The following is a 10681-nucleotide window of genomic DNA, read 5'->3' on the forward strand; positions in this document are numbered from 1 at the left end:
CTAGGTGCCCATTAATGGAAGAAGGAATAAAGAAGAGGTGGTACACATGTATAATGGAATATTACTCAGCCTTAAAAAAAATGAAATGTTGCTATCTGCGACAACATGGATGGGCTTAGAGGGTATTGTGCTGAGTGGAATTAGACAAAGACAAATGATATATTATTTCAATTATATGTGGAATCTCAAAAACAAAATAATTTTTTTATTTACAGAAACACATTTATAAATACAGAGAACATTTTGATGGTTCCCAGATGGGAGAGAATTCAGTGGGATGGGTGACAAAGGTGAAGGGATTAAGAAGTATAAATTGGTAGTTACAAAATAGTCATGGGGCTATAGAGTATAGTATAAGGAATACAGTTAATAATATTATAATAACTATATTTGGTGTCAGATGAGTACCTGATTTATCAGGGTGATCACTTTTTAGTTATAGAAATGTCTATTCACTATTTCATACACCTGAAATTAATATAATATTGCATGTCAGCTATAATTGAAAAATTTAAAAAAATGCTTTTTAAATAAAAGCAAAACAAAAACTTCCTCAGTCTCACTGTGTTTAGGAAGCAAAGATCAGCCATGATGGGCATGTGCTTCAAATGAACTACAGTTGTCTACTTCGAGGTATTTGCCAAACTTTACTCCATTTGGGATAGTTGCCTGGAATAGGAGTCTGGAAACTGGACATGCAGATAAGATGAGCAAGGCTGGATATCCATTTTCTGTTATTTCTGTGGAGAGATCCAGCAAGCTGTCTATCAGAAGCCTGGGATACCCACACATTAAGAACAGCAGTGTACCACAGGTAAACTTAGCCTTATTAAAATTACATTCCATCTCAATCCAGATAAATTCCTGACAAGATTGATCAGTCATTCAAACTACAGTGATACCTTGGTTTGTGAGCATAATTTGTTCCAGAAACAAACTCCTCATATTGCAAGACTTCAATCATTTGCCAAGTTAAAATGTATTAGAAATGTTTGCTTGTCTTGCAGAACACTCACAAACCACGTTACTCGCAATCCAAGGTATTACTGTATATGACTAAAAGAGGAAAGGAGAGACCTTCTCTGAAGGGAGATATGGTCATCAGAAGCCCTGAAATTTAATTTTTGCTTTCCCATTGCTGGAATACAATTCAAAATTACTAGATATGAGACAAGGTAAAAAATGTGACCCATAACCACATAATCATAGAAAAGCAGACAGTAGATATAGGTCCCCATGTTACCCAAACCTGAGAGTTAGCAGATAATGACTTTAAAATAACAGTCATTGATATGTTTAAGAAAATAAGAAAGGAAAATGGGAAATTAAACAAAAGCAATGGGTAATTTCAGCAAATAATTGAAATAAAGTCAATTGGACCTTGTAGATACAAAAGTATAACATCTGAAATAATAATGGTTTTAACAGCAGATTGGACAAAGCAAAACACAGAATGTTGAATTTGAAATGCCCAAACTGAAGCATAGAGATTAAAAGTAATGGTAACACAGAACATAACATAAAAGATATTCAGTAAAAGTTAAAAAACATCAGAGAAAAATGAATATTATTGTTAAAGGGATATAATCATAACTAAAGCTAACTTCATGGGCAAAACAAAGGAAACAGGAAGGTGGTGAAATGACATCTTTAAATTGCTCACAGAACATAATTGTCATTCCAGGAGTCTGTATCACAGCAAAAAAATAACCTTAATAATGAAAAATAAACAAAAAAGAGTTTTAAACCATTACAAAGATAATTTTTGACAAGGCAACCATACCTGAACTAGAAATAAAACAGTTAAAAAATAAATAATAAAAAGTAACTCTCTTGGAAGTAAATACAAAACCCAAGAAATATGAAAATATAGAAAGATATGAAGAATAGCAAGAAAGGGTGATTTTGATGGGGGGGAATAAAATAGACTATGGAGTATGTAAAACAATATTTGTTGTCCTCTGCAATATGTGAGGCCCTAAGAAGATCCCTAAAGATCACCTTGTAGCATTCATGTCCCTATATAATGCCTCCTCTTGCAGGATCTTTGAATTGCTTTTGCACAAGAGAATATGGCAAAGGGATGGGATGTCACTCTCAAGGTCATGCTATGATACATAAGACTTCAACTTCCTAGCACACTTGCTCTAGGACTCCCTTGGCTGGCCTAACAGCCTGTGCCAAGAACAGCAGTCAATCTCTGGAAACTGTGGTCAGGTTCTAGGACCTTAGAAGGGCATCTAGGAGCTAAAGATGACCTCCAGTTCCCAGCCATCAAGAAGATGGAGCCTTCAGGCATTCTGCCATAGGAAATTAATTTTGTCAATAACTTAATGAGCTTGGAAGTGGATTCTTCCCCATTTGAGTCTCCAGATTAGAACACAGTTGTCTTGTTACCTTGACTATAGCCTTGTGAGACTCTGAGCAGACTTAGCTAAACTCCGCATGAACTCCTGACCCTTAGAAAGTGAAATAATAAATTTATTTTGTTTTAAGCATTAAGTGTATAATATTTTGATACACTGTAGAGAAAGCTAACACATGGATTTTAAACTCTATGTATGTAGAGCTACTGTGCATGGCACAAAAGACATCAAATGTGAAAAATGTGCAAATCAGGTCTAAAGATTTAAAATTCTAGTTGTGTTGCAGAAATTGTAAAAACAATGTGTTTTCTACTCTAATAAGTCAAGAATGTACTCTGTAATCTCTACTTTATAACCAGTTTGGAAAATACTAAGTTTGGTCTGTTAAAACTGAACATATGGACACACTATAAACCAACAGTTTGTTTTTTAAGTATATATCCAACACAAATTTATATATGTATTTTTTATGAAAAGTCATATTCCAAAAATGTTTACAGCAGCACTATTCATTTTTTTTAAGATTTTATTGGGGAATTATGGGAGGAGAACAGTGTTGGGGAATCGGGGAAGGGGACCAGATAAGTTGCTGTTCTTTTGTTCTTCAGTCTAGTTGTGGAGGATGTCGCTTCACTGGCCCATGTTTGTATTATTGCACTCTTCCCGGGTGAGGCAGTCACTCATTGACCATTGGACGGCCACTCACGGTGGCTCACGGCAGCTCACAAAAGCACATGCCAGATGCCCCCAGCCCCACTGCAGCCTACCCGTCAGTGGCAACTCACGGCAGCCCAGCTCTAGGTCAAGCTATTGTTCACCATCTTAGCTGTAGAGGGCGCAGCTGTCACTGGCCCTCATATGGGATCCAAACCAGGGTCCTGCTGCTCAGAGCTGGCATCCCAAGTCAACTCCTAATCCATGTGCCACTTGGCCAGCCCAGCAGCACTATTCTTTATTGCCCCAAACTAGGAAATGCCTAGATATTCATCAATAGTTAATTAGACAAATATTGTGATTAATTGACATATGGATGAATTATAACTATATGCAGCAACATGAATGAATTTCACAAACAAATGTTGAATAAAAGAAGTCAGACAGAAAAGAGTACAAACAATATATTTCTATTTAAATAAGGTATTCAACACATCAAAAATAATCTATGCTGTTAAAATCTGGATAGTTGTTATCCACAAAGAGGTGAATCTGTGGCTAGAAAATAGAATTAGGGAGCTTCTGGTACATTGGCAATGCTTTGTCTCAATCTGGGTGCTGATTTGTGAAACTGTGTCCAATTCGTGAAAATTCAGCAGCTGTAGACATATGTAATATACACAGGGGAAATATTTTTATAAAATCTCCTTTTTCCAAAGTTTTGCTTGGGGTTTACTTTGTAGGAAACACTGAGCTAGATGTTGGGTGTTGGTGTATTAACATGACTAAGTGTTCTTATTCTTAAGAATTTTAAAATCTGGTGGTAGAGATAGTTATGTAAACAATAAAATGCTGAGTCAGTAATCTATAGGGGCTATGGTAGGTATGCTTGTATAGCTATAGAGCATCAGAAGAGAAAATATAAACTCTTACTTGAGGAGAAAAACGAGTAAGTGCTAGCAAAATAGAAAGTGGCAACAGAATGTGTGCTCTCCATCCCCATCATCACTCCAGAGGACTGGCAGTGAAGGGACTGTGAAAGGTGTAGTAGAAACTAGAGGGGAAGTGGAGGATTAAATGAAATATTTTGTTTTCCTTATTTGTGGGAGAGCATGTCGATATATATTAGGAAAGCATTTTTTTTTGCTTTTTTTTATAGGCATAGGGTTTAAAATGAAAAGAAGGGTGAAAATTACTGATCCAATAAGGTACTAGTGAAAATAATGGGGGGAGGGGGATAATGAGGGTGTAAACACAGGTGGAAGAATCAGCCTTGAAGAAAAGCCAGACACTTCCCCTATATCTGCTGGATTTTTCTGAAATGAACTAGAAGGCTAACATGAGGCTGAGCTAAGGGTATTTATCCCTTGGTGATGTCCATCTTGGTTTGCTAATCTGGGTTCCCGTTCTTCTTATGCAAAGACTACTCTGTGTAGCTGTGTTGAACTGTAAGACTGAGGCATAGCATCCTAGAACTCCTGTGATATATGTGAATATATGCTTCAGAGACTGCTTAATTTAAATTAGACCTATAAAAATCTATGCCTATGGGATTTGATCATTAACCTAATCAATGTAATCAATGAAAATAATCAGAACTCTAATTGATACCATAGAAAAAATTAGATCTATGAAACTTACAGATTAAAAACTCACAGCCAGGAAAATATTTTTCTCTTTTGATGAAAATATTGTTTGATTAGTTAGAAATTTAGAATTAAGGCTTACACTCAATTGCAGTATCTTTATTCTGCCTAGATTTTCTGGTAGAATCATTCTTCAATATATTCCTCCCTTTAGCTTTTAAATTTAATGTTCTAAATGTTTTATTTTCTCTGTATTTTAATGTAAGTCGTTATAGTATATTTAGGACATATATTCAGCTATACATACTTATTTCCTCAGAGATACAACAGACTGCCACAAACCCAAAATTGTTTTAATTATATGGTTTGAGCTTGTCGTATGGGCTAAATCATTGCTACTCCAAGCGTGGTCTGGTATCAGCAATATCAGCATCACGTGGGAGCTTATGAGAAATGCCCTGCTCAATATTTACTCTAAAACTAAAGGATGTCATCTAAAATCAAATAATTCACTATACAAAATAAATTATATTATCAATGATATATAAACCTTGGCTCATTATATGAATCTATACTTATAACACATCTCCACTTACATTCAGTAAAACCTTATAATTAAGGATTAAAATTGTATGTCAAAATCAGGGCAAGATTTGAAATCTAGCAGAGGTTCCAATGCTTCTTTTTTAGCAACATTAACTGCTAATTATAATTTCAAAATGTAACAATTGAAAATCAGAACAGCAACAGAATGCCGCCCTTGGTTCAGCCTTCTATATCCTAGAACATGTGCAAAATATGCAATATGATATTTTCTCCCATTTGGTAGGTTGCCTTTTCATTTTGTTGATTTTTTTCTGTGCAGAAGCTTTTTAGTCTGATGTAATTGCACTAATTTTTTGCTTTTGTTGGATGTGCTTTTGATGTTATATCCCCCAAATTATTGCCAAACTAAGGAAAAAGGAGCTTTTCCTTAGTTTTCTTATAGAAGTTTTAAGGTAACAGTTCTGATCTCTTATATTTGTTTTTAATCCATTTCATGTGGTTTTTTGTGAGTGGTATAAGTTAGGGAACAATTTCATTATACTATTTTGTGGTTATCCAGTTTTCCCATGCTTATCCCAGAGTGCTTCAGAAGAGGGAGGGAGATGTTGGATGGGACCACTCAGTGCCCTGGCAATTCTGAGGTAGAAACTGTATTTCTGAAGTCCTGAGCCACATAGGGTTCCCCACCCTCAGAACATCGGCCCCACGTTCAATCACCCCATCTGAGGCAGGGGTGCTAACAGAGCAATGTAAGACTCAGAAGAAATGCACCCACCGATTACAAAAGGCATATTCTTAGGGCAAAGCCTCTCCGCCTACCCACACAACTCATCTGAAGTCACTGCGGCCTTACACATGCAGCAGGAGCGCCAGACCTTGGTAAAGATTCTGACACTGAGGGCTCTTCTGCACAACGAGAGGGGGATCCTCAGAAGCCCAGGAAGGTTCTGGCATGATTCAGGGCCAGGCACCGGGCAGTTCTGTTACTGGCCATTAGGGGATACTTGGTCATTATTTTTTTCTCCTCTGGGGACAGAAGTTTTCCAAGAGCAAGACGTTTCTCTAGACTGGCAGGGTGGTGTTAAATGTGTAATGGCACAACAGAAATATTATGTAGCCACAAAAAATGTTGAGAAAAAAGGCCCGCATTTACTATTGTGAATAGTAACTCATTGTTGTGAATAGTAACATATTGTTGAATAGGATTAAAAAACAGATTATGAAACAACAAGAACACCAGCAAAAGACAGAGAACAAAATGTCAGCTTTCCTACCTATAGAGATTTTGAACTTTCTAATATTCAACCTTAGAACCAGATAGGCAGATTTCTTCAGACAATTTAGGCAGTGTAGTACAATAAAATCTACTACTTAAATTGTTGGGATTAAGTTAAATGAAGTTAAATATCTGTGATATATATATATTTTTTTAATTTTGCCTTAAGTTATGGTTGATTCTACAGCAATAGATAACTGATAGAGAAATTCGCACCTAGATTACTTGGAAGTGGCATGCTGCCTTAACAAAATCTTAAAACATGGAACATGGGCTTTAGGATGGAATCAGAGGTGGAAGCTGGAAGGGCAATAAGGAAACTGTTAAGAGAGACTAGAAATAGTAATCTGAAAATTAGTAAAAACATTCTTTCTGGTCTTGAAAAATAGAAAAAAAGGATCTATTTAAATTGTGGAAGAATATTAAAAGCATTGCTTGATTTTATTGTAAGAGAATAATGTATTAAAATCAGAAAATATTAAAATTGCAGGTTTTATTTAGAGGAAATGTTTCCAAACCAGAGCTTCCTAGGTAGGAAAATAGAACTTATTTTCATTCTCAGCCTCTCCATATAGCAAATTATTCATCATGTAAAGAAGTGGCTTCAGTGTTGCCAGTAAAAATGCCCTATAAGGTTAAAGATTGAATCAAGAGTGTGCCTGTAGGACACCTTTGTTAAGACCTTTGAAAGATTCAAAGCAGGGTCTCTGGACCCTCTGAGCTAAATAAAATGTTTGTTAAGAGTTGGAAGGATGTTTTCCCACAACATCTGACTTACGCCCTGAAGAGAAGCTTACCACACAATGATTTGCATGCTAGTTTTTGTTTAAAGGAGTGAATTAACAATCGCTAGGTAAAAATGCCTCAAAGAATTGAAAGAACTTGTCCACTTTGAACTAAAAGGGCCAGAGAAAAAGACCAAATAAATATAGGCCTCTGAGCCTCGGTTTCTACTTGCAACTTCCTGTAAGCCAACTGAGAAACTTCTACTTTTTCTATTTGTAGGAAGCCAACTGAAAAAGCCATTCAACTGCAAAGATGGGTCATTTTTTTATTGAGAAGGGAGGCAGACTTTGGGGGGAAAAGCCAAGAGCAAGCAGGGTGGAGCTGAGGCATTCAGAGAAGCATCTCCAGGAAGAGCTCAATCAAGGCTCTCTGACAACACAGACTCCGCCATGAACCAGCGACTCTCATTTTGCCCCTTTTTGACTGTATCTACTGTATCAATCCCATTCCTCTTTCACCAATGCATGCTGGGTGTTTGGGAGCAATAACTTGTTCTTTTTTTTTTGGTTCAGGGATCTTCTGAAGAAGAACCACACCTGAGGAGCCTTATTTGCATTCAGTTTTGATGCAGATGATGAAAACCTGGACTTTATGTTGATATAATAGGATGAGACATTTGAGGAAGAGATGAATGTATTTGTATGTGGGAAAGGCATGAATTACTATGGGCACAGAGTAGACTGTATTGAATAGTCTTAAAATGTGATTACCAATAATTTCTCCCATTTCTGTATGCACATGCCACTTTGCACAGCTATAGGTAGAGTGGAGTCTCCCTGGGCAACCTCTGAATGGCTTTGACCACTAGAAATCTTGGCAGTGACGTTTTGTGACTTTTAAACCCAGGATTTAAGAGGGCTGGTAGCTGAGACCACACAGTGGAATGAAGTCCTCTGGACAAGCAACACAAATTCAAGAATTTTTCCTCCTCCTGAAAATAGTTCAAAATATACAAAAGAAGGGGGATTGGATAGCTTATGTAGTATCATATACTTAGGTATGCACTGACAATTTAAAGACTGCACATTGCTAATCACCTGCAGCAATTGTAAAACATTTCATCCTAAAATCCTGGTCTGTGGACCTTCCTAAAAATACACTGCACATGCTAAATTGTTTGGCAGACCAAAGCTACTAAGATTTGATTCTCACTAGTCTCCTGAAACACCAGGCTGCCCTCTGCTTCCCTATTTCAAGGTCAAGCTGATTAACTCACACATGGCCAGTCATCTGCTAAAGTCAATGAGGGCCAAACCTATTTTGCAAGTGCCTGTGACCCTGACATTTTACAAAGCTCTGCTGTATATAATATATCTGTCACCTGTGTGGCAAAGTTGCAATAAGCTTTCCAAATTCACCAAGATCAAATATCCCTGTTTGTTGGGCAGGGCGAGTGGCGCAATGGTTAAGAACTGGCTTGGGACGCCAGAGGACCCGGGTTCGGATCCCACATATGAGGGCCAGTGACACTGCCCTCCTTAGCTAAGATGCTGAACAACAGCTCAACCTGGAGCTGGGCTGCTGTGAGTCACCGGCGACAGCATAGGCTGCAGCCTCTGTGGCAGTGGGTTGCCATGGGCTACCGTATGTAGCCAGCAGCCAGCGTGAGTGGCTAGCAGCCACAGTGAGTGGCCGTCCAGAAGCCGGCGACTGATCTGCCTCGCCCGGGAAGAGCACAATGATGGTGCCAACTTGGGCCAGTGAAGCAACATCCTCCACAACTAGACTGAAGAACAAAAAAATGACAGCAACTTGTCTGTTCCCCTTCCCCCAATTCCCCAGCACTGTACCCATACCCCCAATTCCCCAATAAAAAATCTTAAAAAAAAAAATCCCTGCTTGCTAAAAACCCAATTTCTAAAGCTATTCACTTGGGCTTCACCACTTAAAACCAACTCTCCCCCTTCCCCTTCCTCAACCCAAACAAATAAAGAAAAAAAACCTCACATAGTTAAATTGTCCCACTACTATGTGCTAAGAAAAAGTGACTTATTTGTTAAAGCCTATTCCCTAACCATAAACACCTCTCATTAAGCTCACTGTATATTTCTCAAGCACCACAACAGAGCTAAAGAGTCGGTTGCTAATATTGTTTTTTTGAATTAGGAAAGCTTGCTATGAAGTCACAAGCTACCCTGAAAAATGTTATCCTAGAGGTAGGATGCTCATGAATTACTAAACACAGACCAGAGCATGTTCCTATTCACACAGCCAGATTTCAAAGAAAACAAAAATAACGAACTGGACAATACCTGCACAGCTCCTCTTCCAAACCCACCTATCAGTTTAGTCTTTCTTCTTTCCCTATAGGAGGACAGGGTGAGGGGCACAAAAGGGCTGTAGAAGTAGTCTAAGATATATAAGGCTATATCAAGTATGGAGCAAAAATTGCTCCATTCATGGAGCTGCAAGAATGTGTGTTTTGGGAGTGAGAGAGTGGTGACAGTTTGTGAATAAACAAGCAGAAAAATGAGAACCCTTTACACAGTGGGTGGATAATAACACATTGTGCTAGAGCATGCCTGGTTCCAGGGTAGGACCACTTCAGACAAGATGGTTGGTGAAGACCTCTTGGAAGAAGTGACAACTGAGCTCAATTCAAAATGGTGGTGAGAGACAGCCTTACAAAGATCTGGGAGAAAAACATTCAAGGCCCAGGGAAGGACAAGTAAAATATATCTAAGAATGGAATGAGCTTAACATGGTGAGAGTACAGAAAGACCCATGCAGCCAGAGCTTAGTGAGAGAGGGGCAATATTAAAACAAGATGACAGTGAGAGATGGACAGGACTACATCAGGAAGGGGCTGATAGCCTGTGCTAAGGAGATTGCTTTTATGGCAATGTGAGGAAAATGGAAGATTTTAGGCAGAGTTTAATTATTGCAGGTTTATATTTTTAAAGACCATTCTGCATGTAAAATAGATTGATGGAGAAAAGTAAAAACTATTGCAGAAGTCCCAAGACTGGATGATAGGAAAGACAGAGTGAATAATGATTGGTTTAATATACATTAAGGTGTTGAAAACAGAATTTGATTATGGGTTGAATATTAGAGATAAAGAAAAGGAAGACATAAAGAATAATGTCACATTTCTGGGCCATAAGCAACAGCAGTTGGTGTCATTTATGAAAGTGGGAAGACAGATAAAAACAAGCTTCAGTGGAAAAATGAATGCATGTTTTTAGTATATCAAGTTTGAGATGCTTAATAAACATGCAGAAATACACTTGAATAGGAGGATCAGTGTAGAAGCAGTCATGGAGGTAAACATACTAGGTTTTTATGATAGCCTCGGGAAAGAAGAAATGTCCCCAAAGTGAGCCTTCAAGAATTCTATCTGCTATGAAATAGATTAGTAGGAGGAGCCAGCACAAGAGACTAGACAGAAAGGTCATTTAATAGGGAGAAAAAAAGAGAGAAAGTTGAATAACAGAAATTGTTTCAAGATGGAAGAAAGAGTTAAC

Source organism: Hipposideros armiger, unplaced genomic scaffold (assembly GCF_001890085.2).
Source record: "Hipposideros armiger isolate ML-2016 unplaced genomic scaffold, ASM189008v1 scaffold_1016, whole genome shotgun sequence".
Taxonomy (NCBI): domain Eukaryota; kingdom Metazoa; phylum Chordata; class Mammalia; order Chiroptera; family Hipposideridae; genus Hipposideros; species Hipposideros armiger.